Source organism: Lygodium microphyllum, chromosome 29 (assembly GCF_053477565.2).
Source record: "Lygodium microphyllum isolate KBCC chromosome 29, Lygodium_microphyllum_v1.1.10, whole genome shotgun sequence".
NCBI classification, from domain to species: domain Eukaryota; kingdom Viridiplantae; phylum Streptophyta; class Polypodiopsida; order Schizaeales; family Lygodiaceae; genus Lygodium; species Lygodium microphyllum.
Window position 1 is genome coordinate 55,867,190 of NC_141163.1, and position 12,147 is coordinate 55,879,336.

Sequence of the window (12,147 nt, forward strand, 5' to 3'; positions counted from 1 at the left end):
GATTGTGATATTATATTGCAAAGTAGGCTCATAAGTCACCTCACGAACTAAGTCTATGAATCCTAATTGGTCCATCAGCTAGTGTTTGATTAGGAAAAAATCCTAAGTCACTTGGCTCAACTAGCAGGTATATCACACTTCTCCAAGGAGGTACTAGGATAGAGTTGATCAAAGTGACCACCTAGGGTTGTGACTTAGAATTCAATTAACATCATTTTAGGAAGCCAAATTTTGATTATGCTTACAATAAAGGTGACACAATCAGCTACCCCTTGTCTCACACTCTCTTTGAATCAAATGTGTCATTAACCCACCCTTGATCTCAATTGATTCTAAAATGAACTTTCTTGATCAACTGCTAGATTGTGGTTAGGAGACTTAGAAGTCATAGGAACCTTGGAATGATCCTAGTGGCTCATTGTGAAGCACTTGGCTTGCAAGGTTGACTTTGGAAAGTTCCTAAACAACCAATTTCATTCATTCCTTAAGATCTAGGTGATCCTACTTATGGAGAGGAACCCAAGTACTTTACCAAATCTTACATTTTTAGTTTTGCTAGAGTAGGTACATCTAACATGGTATCAAAGTAGAAGTTAGACATTAAGAATTCACTATTAGTTGCTTGCTTAATATTAAGAATTGGTTGTGTCGTGAAGTTGGGTTTTCAAGGACCCTTATGAAGGGCACTTGAGAAACAAAATGTTCTAGGCCATCTTTGCAACTACTTGAAAGTTGAGTGACTATTACTTTTGGCTCACAGTTGGGATGATTATATTCAAGGTTATCATGTCCTTGGAGAACTTCAATCAATAACATTGGAACCATAAGAATGAGTAGTGTTGGCTCAATGGCGATATGCATGTTTATTTGGAGAACTTGAGATTCTTGAAGAGGGATTTAAAGAGGAAAAAGGTGATAGAGCAATTGTGCCTTGAATATGCCTTTCAGTTCTTTGACACAAAAGATCCTAACACCCAAGTTCATGCAATCAATTAGTTAGTTAATTTCAACCAATATACCTATTCCCAACTTACATGGATTATATCTTCCAAAAACATTGTAATTTCACAGGGCATATGTTCCCTTATTTAGTGGTTGTATCAATGGTATTGACTATATCCTCACTGTAATGGAAGTGATGGAGGAGCCTCCCAAATATCGAATGATTAATCATGTGGATCCTCTTTGAAGATTGGTATGTTTAGACCGGTCTAACATTGCATTTGAAAACTATTATGAATTGAACATGGGTTTCTTTTGTTCCTTTTGCAATTGATCTTACTAAATTTAATTGTAAATTAGTTCAAATAGAGTCATGAATGGTTAAAGGACTTAATGTTATTCATCTTTGTAGCAAAATAATCAAGACCCATGGGCATGTTTCTTTGTGTTCCAATTCATGTATGTATGACTAATGCATTCATGAGATTATCACTTGAGGATAGGTTTGGTTTATGAGGCTCTTGAGAGACTTTATAACCCATCTCCCATCTACATTGAGTAGCAACGGGTGAGAATTGGGGTATGTTGTTTCATAGACACCAATTGCTTAGCCTATTTAACCATCAAATCTAATGTAATTTGGCGACATTATTTAGTTTTGAAGAATCTAGGATCAATTCTACCATGTACCTCAATTTATGGCATGTTTATTTTAGGGCTGCTACATTTATGATCATGAGATGGAGGTAATCCCACCAAACAAGGTTGTGATTTTGGAAAAATCCTAGTGGAACAATTAAACAAAATAGGACTACCAAAAATGCTAGACTAATATCCAATTCTTGACATTTTTGGGAAGCCTCCTACTTATCAAATAATGGACCTTAGATAATCTCATGGATACAAATTCATGTATCTTTAAAGTTGTAATAAGAAAGACTCTTGATGAGTTACCATTATAACTCAAGTTTTGTGAATTAATAAACGATGCCACCATTTTATTACTTTTTTTAACTTTTCTTGTATATAAAATTAATGAGCTTAGCATTCAATTTAGTGTGTTATTACGAGTTAATTTTGTTGTACATGCACCTTTCATCAATGCAATTGAAGTGTAGGAGAAGGAAGTTCTCCTTTTAAAAGTTATGCCTCTAGAATTTAATGGGGAAGGAAAGAAGGTAGAAACTAATATGGAAATATGGATGGAAACAGTGGGGAAACAATGTAAGATTATTTTGTAGTAGTAGGCAAGCACATGTACCACTAATCAAGCCATGCTAGCAAAATTGAGGCTGAAGCAGTGGTGTCAAGGTATCTAACACCATCAAAATGAATTAATTATTTAATTTAAACTCCTTTTATCTTGTTAAAAGAGTTGGTGAAATTGTGATAACTATTACGAATGGAAGTACTTTCACACTTATAAATGTTTTGTATGTACCAAATATCAAGAAGAAATTTTTATTAGTTTTTACACTTGTTAAGCTTGGCTTGATTGTCAAGTTTGTTGATAATTGGTGTGCAATTCATGATCTCTCTTGTGATTACATAAATCTTGTATTTGATTTGCTATATCATCTAATGTACAAGCTCAATAACTATGGTGAATGTGTAGAAGATATGTTATGTGTTGTTGCAAATTTGCAAATTTAATTTGCAAATTGAATTACTTACCAATACAATTCCCCACTTGGCGACGTGGAGTTAGGCAAGGTTTGAGTAGTAAAAATGGCATATGAGTTTTTGAGGTGGTATTTGCAGCAAAGTACTCTAATGTCAAAATGGAGCTCTCCCAATATAGGTGTAGGTTGCATTAGAAAATGTTCATATATTAACTTTCATCATTTTGGTATCATTTGTTTGTTGGATCTTCCATGCATACTCATGGGGGTTCTATGGTACTAGTATTTCATCTAAGTTGGAATGGTAGAAATTTCCAAAATTGGATGGACATAACTAATTCAAAGAGAAATCCAATTGTTGTGTCTCCTAGACATTTTGTTAGTTTGTCCAAAGATGATGATTGGTATGTACAAGTCCAAGCAAATGCCCTATCCTTGATTTTTCCACTTAATGAACATATTATATAATAAATAAGTACTTCATAACATACCAAGGACATCATGTTTGAATTTGCCAAAACATCAAGAAGAGTGCTCATTGGGGTCATCAATTGGGGCATGGCAATAGAAATCAATATGCAATCTATGTATCCTCCTCAACCAATGTACCAACTAGTAAGTCCTCACAATAGTGTTTTTTATATATCTCAAGAGTAGGCAATGAAGGAACCATATTAGATTTCTATAGATATAGTAAAGTAGAAATTCAAATGATCAAATCATGCATGCCAAAGTTTTACATCTAAAATGTTGGGCAAAGCATATTTCGTTGCTTATGTGATCAACAATGATCTTAGGCTCTTGGTGCTCCACTATAAGAGCTTATCGCTTCTCAACTCTCCATGTCAATGCTTGCTTTGTATGCCACTATGTGCTCCTCATAGAGATACTCCTTATGAAGAAATTCTCCAATCAAGGGGAAAGGACTTCTGTGATATAAAGTAGTAGAAATTTATTATGTAGGACTAGAGGCATAGAGATAGAGCCTCTCTTTTTGTAATCCTCTCTTTTTGTAATATATCTAGATATTACTAATAATTGATCATTAATCTACAGAAGAACCTAATCTTGTGTTGCGTGTGATAGCGTGTTGACCATGTTCAAGACTATATTTGTAGCTCTTGTACTCTCTAGTCTAGAATACCATCTCTTTGATGCCATCGCGAGTAGGGAGTCCACATATGCTAGCTTCAAGCTTTGACAGACTTGATCAAGAACTCTAAATGGTACGCCGAGCTTCTTGCAAAATAGAGACTTCGTAGAGAGGGGAAGGACTTGTTCCATGGGTATGAGAGGTACGAAAGGTAGAAGAGTCTTCACAATCCAAAGTAGTGCTCTCCTTTGCGATTGATGGTGACCTCCTATTACTATTTTCATCCCACTCTCTGTCCTTCTTCACTCTCTTCCTCTTTATTCTCCTCTTCTCTTCATCTACCTCTTCCTTTCTTCTTCTCTAGTCCTCCCTTATTCTCTTGTTCTCTTATCTTTCTCTTCTCCTCTTCTCTTCCTTTCCTCCTCTTCTATTCTTCACCACCTCTCTCTCTCTCTCTCTCTCTCTCTCTCTCTCTCTCTCTCTCTCTCTCTCTCTCTCTCTCTCTCTCTCTCTCTCTCTCTCTCTCTCTCTCTCTCTCTCTCTCTCTCTCTCTCTCTCTCTCTCTCTCTCTCTCTCTCTCTCTCTCTCTCTCTCTCTCTCTCTCTCTCTCTCTCTCTCTCTCTCTCTCTCAGGAAGTAGGTAGAATGAAAGAATACATGAAAGGAAGAAGGTAGATAGAGGATACCAAAGTTGGCAAAGGAGAGGAAGGTGAGAATAAAAGAGGAGAGAATAAGAAGTAGATGGAGAAAATTAAGAAAAAAATATAAGTAACTAATTGAAATATAAGAAGAAGATTGAATGCTAAATGAGATTAGGATTAGCTAGAGGAACTAATGGATTAATCCTAAGCATCTAAGAGACTAATGATGCAAGCTCAATTTAGGCAAGGATGTTTCCTACTCTGATACCTTGTTGGAATTTTGGTGGTTCCACATGTAATTATGACCTCAAAGACATGGCTATGGGGGATGTTACCGTAGAGTGCTCATGATTGTGTGTGTGACAAAATGTGTGTGTGGAGAGAAAAGAGAGGGGGCAAGATAAACAAGCTAGATGCAAAGTAGAAATGTTCTCACATTGATAGATCCAATGTTGTGTGTTCCAATGAAAATGAGTCACTTATATAGGCTGAGGCAAGTGCCTTGCATACATCATTAGTGATGTTAGGATCACATGGGTCCAACTATATAGGCTAAGGCAAGTGGCTTGCTCACGTCATTAGTGATGTCTGGATCACACGGGTCCAACTACTTCTCACAAAAAGGGTTTAAATATATCTCCCCCTTTTTCCACCAACTAGAGGAGGATTCACATGAGCTTGTTAGAGAGGCCTATTTCCAACCATTTGTAAGCAACAAATATAGGGTATGTCTACCTTGTTTAAAGCAAGTTAAACTTACTTTAATTCCTCATAACACCAAGATCATAAAGATCTATTCACATGAGATTGCCAAATCAAAGTCTCTAAGTATGATATATGTTTCAAGACCCTAGGGCTATAGCAATCTAACAACCCAGAGGCATGGTGTATGCTATATATTCCCTATTCACATGAGATTGCCAAAGATCATAAAGAACTATTCACATGAGATTGCCAAATCAAAGTCTCTAAGTATGATATATGTTTCAAGACCCTAGGGCTATAGCAATCTAACAACCCAAAGGCATGGTGTATGCTATATATTCCCTACTATTTTAGGAAGCCACCATTTTTATACTACTATCATCATTTGTACCCCCATCAACAAGGGTATGTCAAGGGACATAAAAACCTACTCATATAAGATCATCAAATCAAAATCTCTAAGTATCATACACTTATAATAAGTACCATACATAAATTCTATTTCAAGTCCCTAGGGATACCTTTACAATTATAGCATTCTAATAGTCTAGAGGCATGTGTCTACTACATATTCCATAACTATTTTAGGAAGCTAGTACCCTTATATTATTGTCATTATTTGTATTCAATAACCCAAGGTACATCTACCCAATTTAAAGCATGTTGAACTTATTTGTATGCCTCATATAAGACCATGACTATAAAAAACTACTTACCTAAGATTGCTCAAATCAAAGTCCCACATATTAGTACCATACATAATTTCTAATTCAAAACCTTGGGGTTATACACCCAAAATTAATACATGTCCTACCACCAACCATTACTCTGAAGTGATCTTCCATCTATTTTCTCAAATTAGGCATTATAATAGTATATACCCACAATCTTATAAAGATCATACTTCTAATCCACAGCATCAAGCCTCTATCAGCTCTTAAATCAAGCAAAGAATTTATGTCCAGACTTTAGGCCATTAATCCTTCTTCTTTGTTATTTTCTACATCACTCAATACTTCCATTGTTTATACTACTATTTTGTGCTAGCGGGGCATCCATAACCTTCTAACTCATCAATTTATGTTGTCATGGGGAAACATGCTCTCATTTAGCCATCATGCAAATGGAACATATTTAAACTACAAACAATTACTCTAAAGCTCCAAGAAACCTTGGAGCACCTACTTCAAATCTAATCATATTGGAGACATCCCTATAGGAGTCAATTCTTTTATCTAAAGAGCAACATTTTATTTCATGTCAATGCAAATCTATAGTTATCAATCAAATTACTATCATGTATCCCATCCCTAAATCTTCAATCTCACTTTGGCATCAACCTTCTTCATTATCTATAGATTACAACCTTATGAAGCTACAAACATAGAGATTACCTACCAATTATAATGTTTTTAAATTGTAGATAAAGAGCTCATGGTCCAAAAAATTTACTTAATTAAGAAAATTGTAGAGGTTAAAAGAAACAAAAATTGCAAATGTTTAGAACATGGGATGTAGCCATCGAGACTAAAGCCATTTTTCCTATAGAAGACACAAAGAATCTAGGCTACCAAAAGAAGTCATAAGCGCATAAAAAGAAAATTGAGTAGATATATGAGAGATGCCAAAGCCATCCAATACAATCCTTATATATCAACAAGCAATCCCTGCAAATCAATGACTCCTCAAAATTTGATTTCTTACATTTGGTTAGCTGTATTGTTTGCCAACAATGAATGGAAAATCAAAAAAGAATATGTATGAAAATATCTCGTTAGAATCTCTCTATCAAATATTGATACTCACCACATGTTTGATGAAACCAAATGCTTTACCATAGCTTTCTTTTTTAACCTCCATTAATTGAATTTTGTTTTTTTTTATGACCTATGATATGGGGGTCCACCATGCTTGCACATGCATGGCCGCTTACACTTTTCTTAACAATTAATATCCCACATAAGATAAGTTGACTTGTGTGTAACTAGGCTCTAAAGAGAGAGGTGCTTGCTACTACACATTAGGGCCCAATGCCCACAAAGAGAAAGAGAGAGAGACACACACATGACATTAAAAATGCTAAAAATGGTAAAATAAGGAATCAAAAATGGTGAAACAAGGAATCAAAAGATTAAAATCATCTCTAAGGTTGCAAGAACAAAGGCTGTGGGATATAGAGTTCTAGAATTTTGGCCATTCGAAAGGGAAATTTCTTCCAATTTGGAAGACATCATTGCCAAAAGGTTTAATAGGTGAATATTGTAGGTCTTTCGTTTAACTGAATATTTTCTCCACAATACCTCATGGACTTTGCTTGTGAGAAGTTGCTCTTACTCCAATTGTAGGGGTGCACGCACACGCACACACACGCATGCATGCACGCATGCACGCGCATGCACATCCTAGGATAGCAAGTCTAACAACAATGAGAGAGCTAAATAAGGCAATGTATTTTTCTTACACCTCAATCCTTTTAAAGTAAGAAGAAGAATATGTTGACATGCACAAATTGGATACCATTTCTTTATTTTTGTGAGAGAGGGAAATAGTCTAGAGATTTCCTCTAAGTTGGATGACTAGAAATTTTGTGATTTTTGAAAGTAAAATTTATCAGAGAGTTTGGAAATACCCTTAAGCTAACATATTGCATTGGTTGCATTCTAGTGGCTTCAAACCCAAGTCTAATGTTTTCACCTTAATGGATAGAAAGATTGGTCTATATATGAATTGTTATTGCAAACACTTTTATGTGGCTTGACCACATTATTGGGTTGGCACATTCTCTCCCCTCCATGAATCTAATTATTTTTCTGAATGACCTATCATATTGGGGTCCAGATGCTTATATATGCACAAGGCCACTACACTTTCTTTTACTAGTATGTCACACAAGTGGATTTGGCCTCCATTTGACAGAGCTTTAAATAGAGAGGTGCTTACTACCACACATTATGGTCTGAAGGGAGAAGCCCTAGGTAGAAGCACACGAGTTTAAGCCAGAGCTATGGTAAAAGGAGTGAGAGAGTAAAGAGCAAGAGACACAAAATGAGTAAACTCCAACAATCACAATGTATCACCGGCCTTTCCTTCTTCAAATGTCATTGAAATAGTGAAGAATGAAGTGACAGTGTTGAGCACCCGCCACCTACAGTATATAGGTGTGCAATTACTATCAATGTAAGGAATACACAAGTGATTAAGCACAGGTGCCTTTACCCCCAATAACCTCCCACTTAAAAGCAAATGTGTCCCTAGTGGTGAGGAGAGAACAAGAAAAAAGTGACAAAGTACAAATGCACATAAAGTATAATAAGATGAGAAAATATGTCATCTAATCTAATGCCCATTAGCTTCGAAAGAAATAAAAAACACTCCATTGAGAGACTTTTAGTGAGCAGATCTAAAATTTTGGCTAGTTGAGATCTTGACAAGCTTGATGGACTTGTCCTCAATAATCTATCTAATAAATCACCACATCAATAATACCAAGTTCTACCACCAAACGGCCTAACCAAAGAGCCTCCTAAGCCTCAATGTCTACAATATACTTTGTCTCTACATTGGATAGGGCCATGCATTCCTACACCTTGGACATCCAAGAAACAACACCTCCATCAAAGGTCAAGACATAGCCAGAAGTGAACTTCCTACTATCTGCATGTCATGCATAATTAGAGTTGATGTATCCCATGACTCTTGTATCCTCGCCACCATAACATATGCACATATATGTAGTGTCCTTAAGGTACATTTTGATACCTTCACAACATCCCAATATTGCCTTCCCAGTATAGCCATAAAGTGTGCCACAACTCCCATGGAAAATGCTATGTTGAGATGAGTGGCTATCATAGCATACATCAAATTGCCCACTACAGATGCATAAGGGATCTTGGCCACTACGGCCTTCTGCTCATCAGGCTGTGGTGGACAATTGGCATGAGTAACCTTCACATGACAAGGTAAAGGATAGCCAATAGCCTTAACATCCTACATATGAAATTGCTCAAGAACCTTCTCAATGTACTTCTTCTACAACAAGTAAAGGAGACCTTTAAGCGATTGCACATAATGCGCATCCCAAGAATATATGAGGCATGTCCCATATCCTTCATTTCAAATCTCTTGAGCTGACGTTTCAAGGCATCCAACTCATCATAAGAACTCCTAGTAATCAACATATCATCCACATAGAGTACCAAAATCATAAGGCTGCCACCATGGACCTTCTTCACATATAAACACAGATCCATATCACTATGGATATATCCTTTTGAATGCATGAAAGCACTGAACTCGTGGTATCATTCCCTAGGTGATGAGCTTGGGTGGCACTAAGACCTCAATCAAGGTGTGGCTTGAGGGAGGGTGTTGGAAATGCAATCCACACTTACTAGAGAAAACTAGCTCATTATCAATATGCAACAGTGATGTATTGAGACTAGGTTTGAATCCTAGGCCAAATAAATCGTACCAACATCTATCATCATAACATAATCCATAGAGGATGCAAACTAATCAAGATAATGCCTATCTCTAGTAGACCGTCACAAAAAAGCAGGCTATGGGCTTGTACCTCCTATCTAACATCATGGTCCAAGGAAGCCACTGAAGCATCAGCCATTGCAAGATGTCTAGCGAGCTGTACAATAATAGGAGGCTCCTCTTGAAATATCACATTGCATACCTCAATGACCTGGTCATGCTGCTTATGCATTTTCTCTTCATGGAAGATAACATCATGGTTGCAAATAACCTTTCGAGCCTATGGATCCCATAGGAAATATCCCATTTCACATATATCCCCATAACCAAGAAAGATGTATCTCACAAACTTAGGATCCAACTTATTATGCTTGTCCTTGGGAACATGGCAAAAAGCCTCACAACCCAAAACATAAAAAATGAGCATATAATGGAGGTTTTCCTAATCATACATCCTCTATAACCTTATAGTCAAGAGTAGTTCATAGGGATCAATTAATCAAATGTATGCAACTAGTAACTGCCTTAGCCCAAAAGTGTTGTGATAAGCCTACTTGGCTAAGCCAAACTCACTCCTAAATTGTCATATACATGCGCTCAGCCATACCATTCTAGGGTGGGGTGTATGGGGCAATCAACTGACACTTAATTCCTCTCTCATCATAAAACTTCTCAAAGGCTTTAGATATGTACTCGCCCCCATTATCAAATCATAGGTATTTTAGCATATACCGAGACTGGTTCTCAACAAAAGCAATCCAACACTGAAATATAGCCAAGACTTTCAACTTTTGCTTTATAGGGTATGCCTAAACCTCATGTGAGTGATCATCAATGAAAGTAATGAAATACTTCATGCCACCTAATAAATTGCAAGGCATGGGTCCACAAACATTAGAGCAAACAAGAGCTAGAGGCTAACCCATGCGCGTAATACTAGACTTCTTATGCAAACTACAAGTTTAGCTGCCATAAAGACAATTATCACAAGAATCAAAATGCTTATAGTCAAGGAGTAGAAGATACTGCAAAAACGAGTAAGCATTTTCATTTCCTTTAGTGACGTGCCCAAGGAAGTGATGCCATAACAATACATGTGGTACTGAGGCACTACCAAAAACATGGACAATAGACCCAAATACAAGGGATAAAGAGTGCCAGACTTGGCACCTTGTACCAGGACAAGATCCCCATAGGTAAGCTTCCATGATGGATCATCAAAAGAGAGAGCATAATCTGCATCATCCAACTATCTAAAAGCCAAAAATGGGCTTTTAGTCAAAGCCAAAACATAGTGTACATTATACAAAGTAAACATACTACTTGAAGGAAACTACATTTGGACATTTGCAATACCAACAATATCCAATGCCAAGTCATTACCCAATCTAATAAGTTTTTTAGTGTTGCAATAGGAGTGAAACCACTCTTGATCAGGGCCTTGAATCAATCAACCAACACTAACCATAGGTAGATGAGGCATCAATCAATTGCAAAACATCAAGAGAAGAAGTTGCAAGTATATAGTTATCATCAAAATCAATTTGCACAATATTAATCTCTTCAATCTAGATGCTAGACTTGCTAGGAACGAAGCTATGATCATCGTTATTTTATTGCACTTTACCCTTTCCCTTTTCCTTGCACTTGTCATCATGCATTTTATGGCACTATGGTCAAATATAACCCTACTTCCTACCACCATAGTCACAAGTCAATAAGAACTTAAGACCACTGGACTTACTACAAACAAGACTCTCCACGTGATTGAGAATGAGACGTTTGAGAGTCTCTCCCATGATAATCATTATCGTTACCATTATTGCCTCTGACTGTCAAAGCATGAGAGCTACATGAAGCATCTACATTCTTTTTGTTAACCTCTTCATTCAAGAGCGTACCCTCTACATCTTGTAATTTCACCCCATCAACTGGCATATTTGCACACATTGCAATACGAAATGTGTCCATGGCCTAGGCAATGTAACTAGCAAGAACAATGAATGAAGATTTTCCTTAAATTCAATTCCTTGCAAAGGCAAATGGCTGAAAATAGAATGAAACTCATTTAAGTGGGAAAACATGGAAGTCCCCTTCTTCATACAAAGGTCCATGAGTTGCTTCAATCAATACATCTGAGAGGCATGGCTCTGCTTATCCTAGACATTACGAATCTTATCCCACAACTCCCAAGCGGTCTCCGCCCATCGAAGACAACATTATAGTAGACAACATAATTAATGTCTACTATAATGTTGTCTTCGATGGGCGGAGACCGCTTGGGAGTTGTGGGATAAGATTCGTAATGTCTAGGATAAGCAGAGCCATGCCTCTCAGATGTATTGATTGAAGCAACTCATGGACCTTTGTATGAAGAAGGGGACTTCCATGTTTTCCCACTTAAATGAGTTTCATTCTATTTTCAGCCATTTGCCTTTGCAAGGAATTGAATTTAAGGAAAATCTTCATTCATTGTTCTTGCTAGTTACATTGCCCAGGCCATGGACACATTTCGTATTGCAATGTGTGCAAATATGCCAGTTGATGGGGTGAAATTACAAGATGTAGAGGGTACGCTCTTGAATGAAGAGGTTAACAAAAAGAATGTAGATGCTTCATGTAGCTCTCATGCTTTGACAGTCAGAGGCAATAATGGTAAC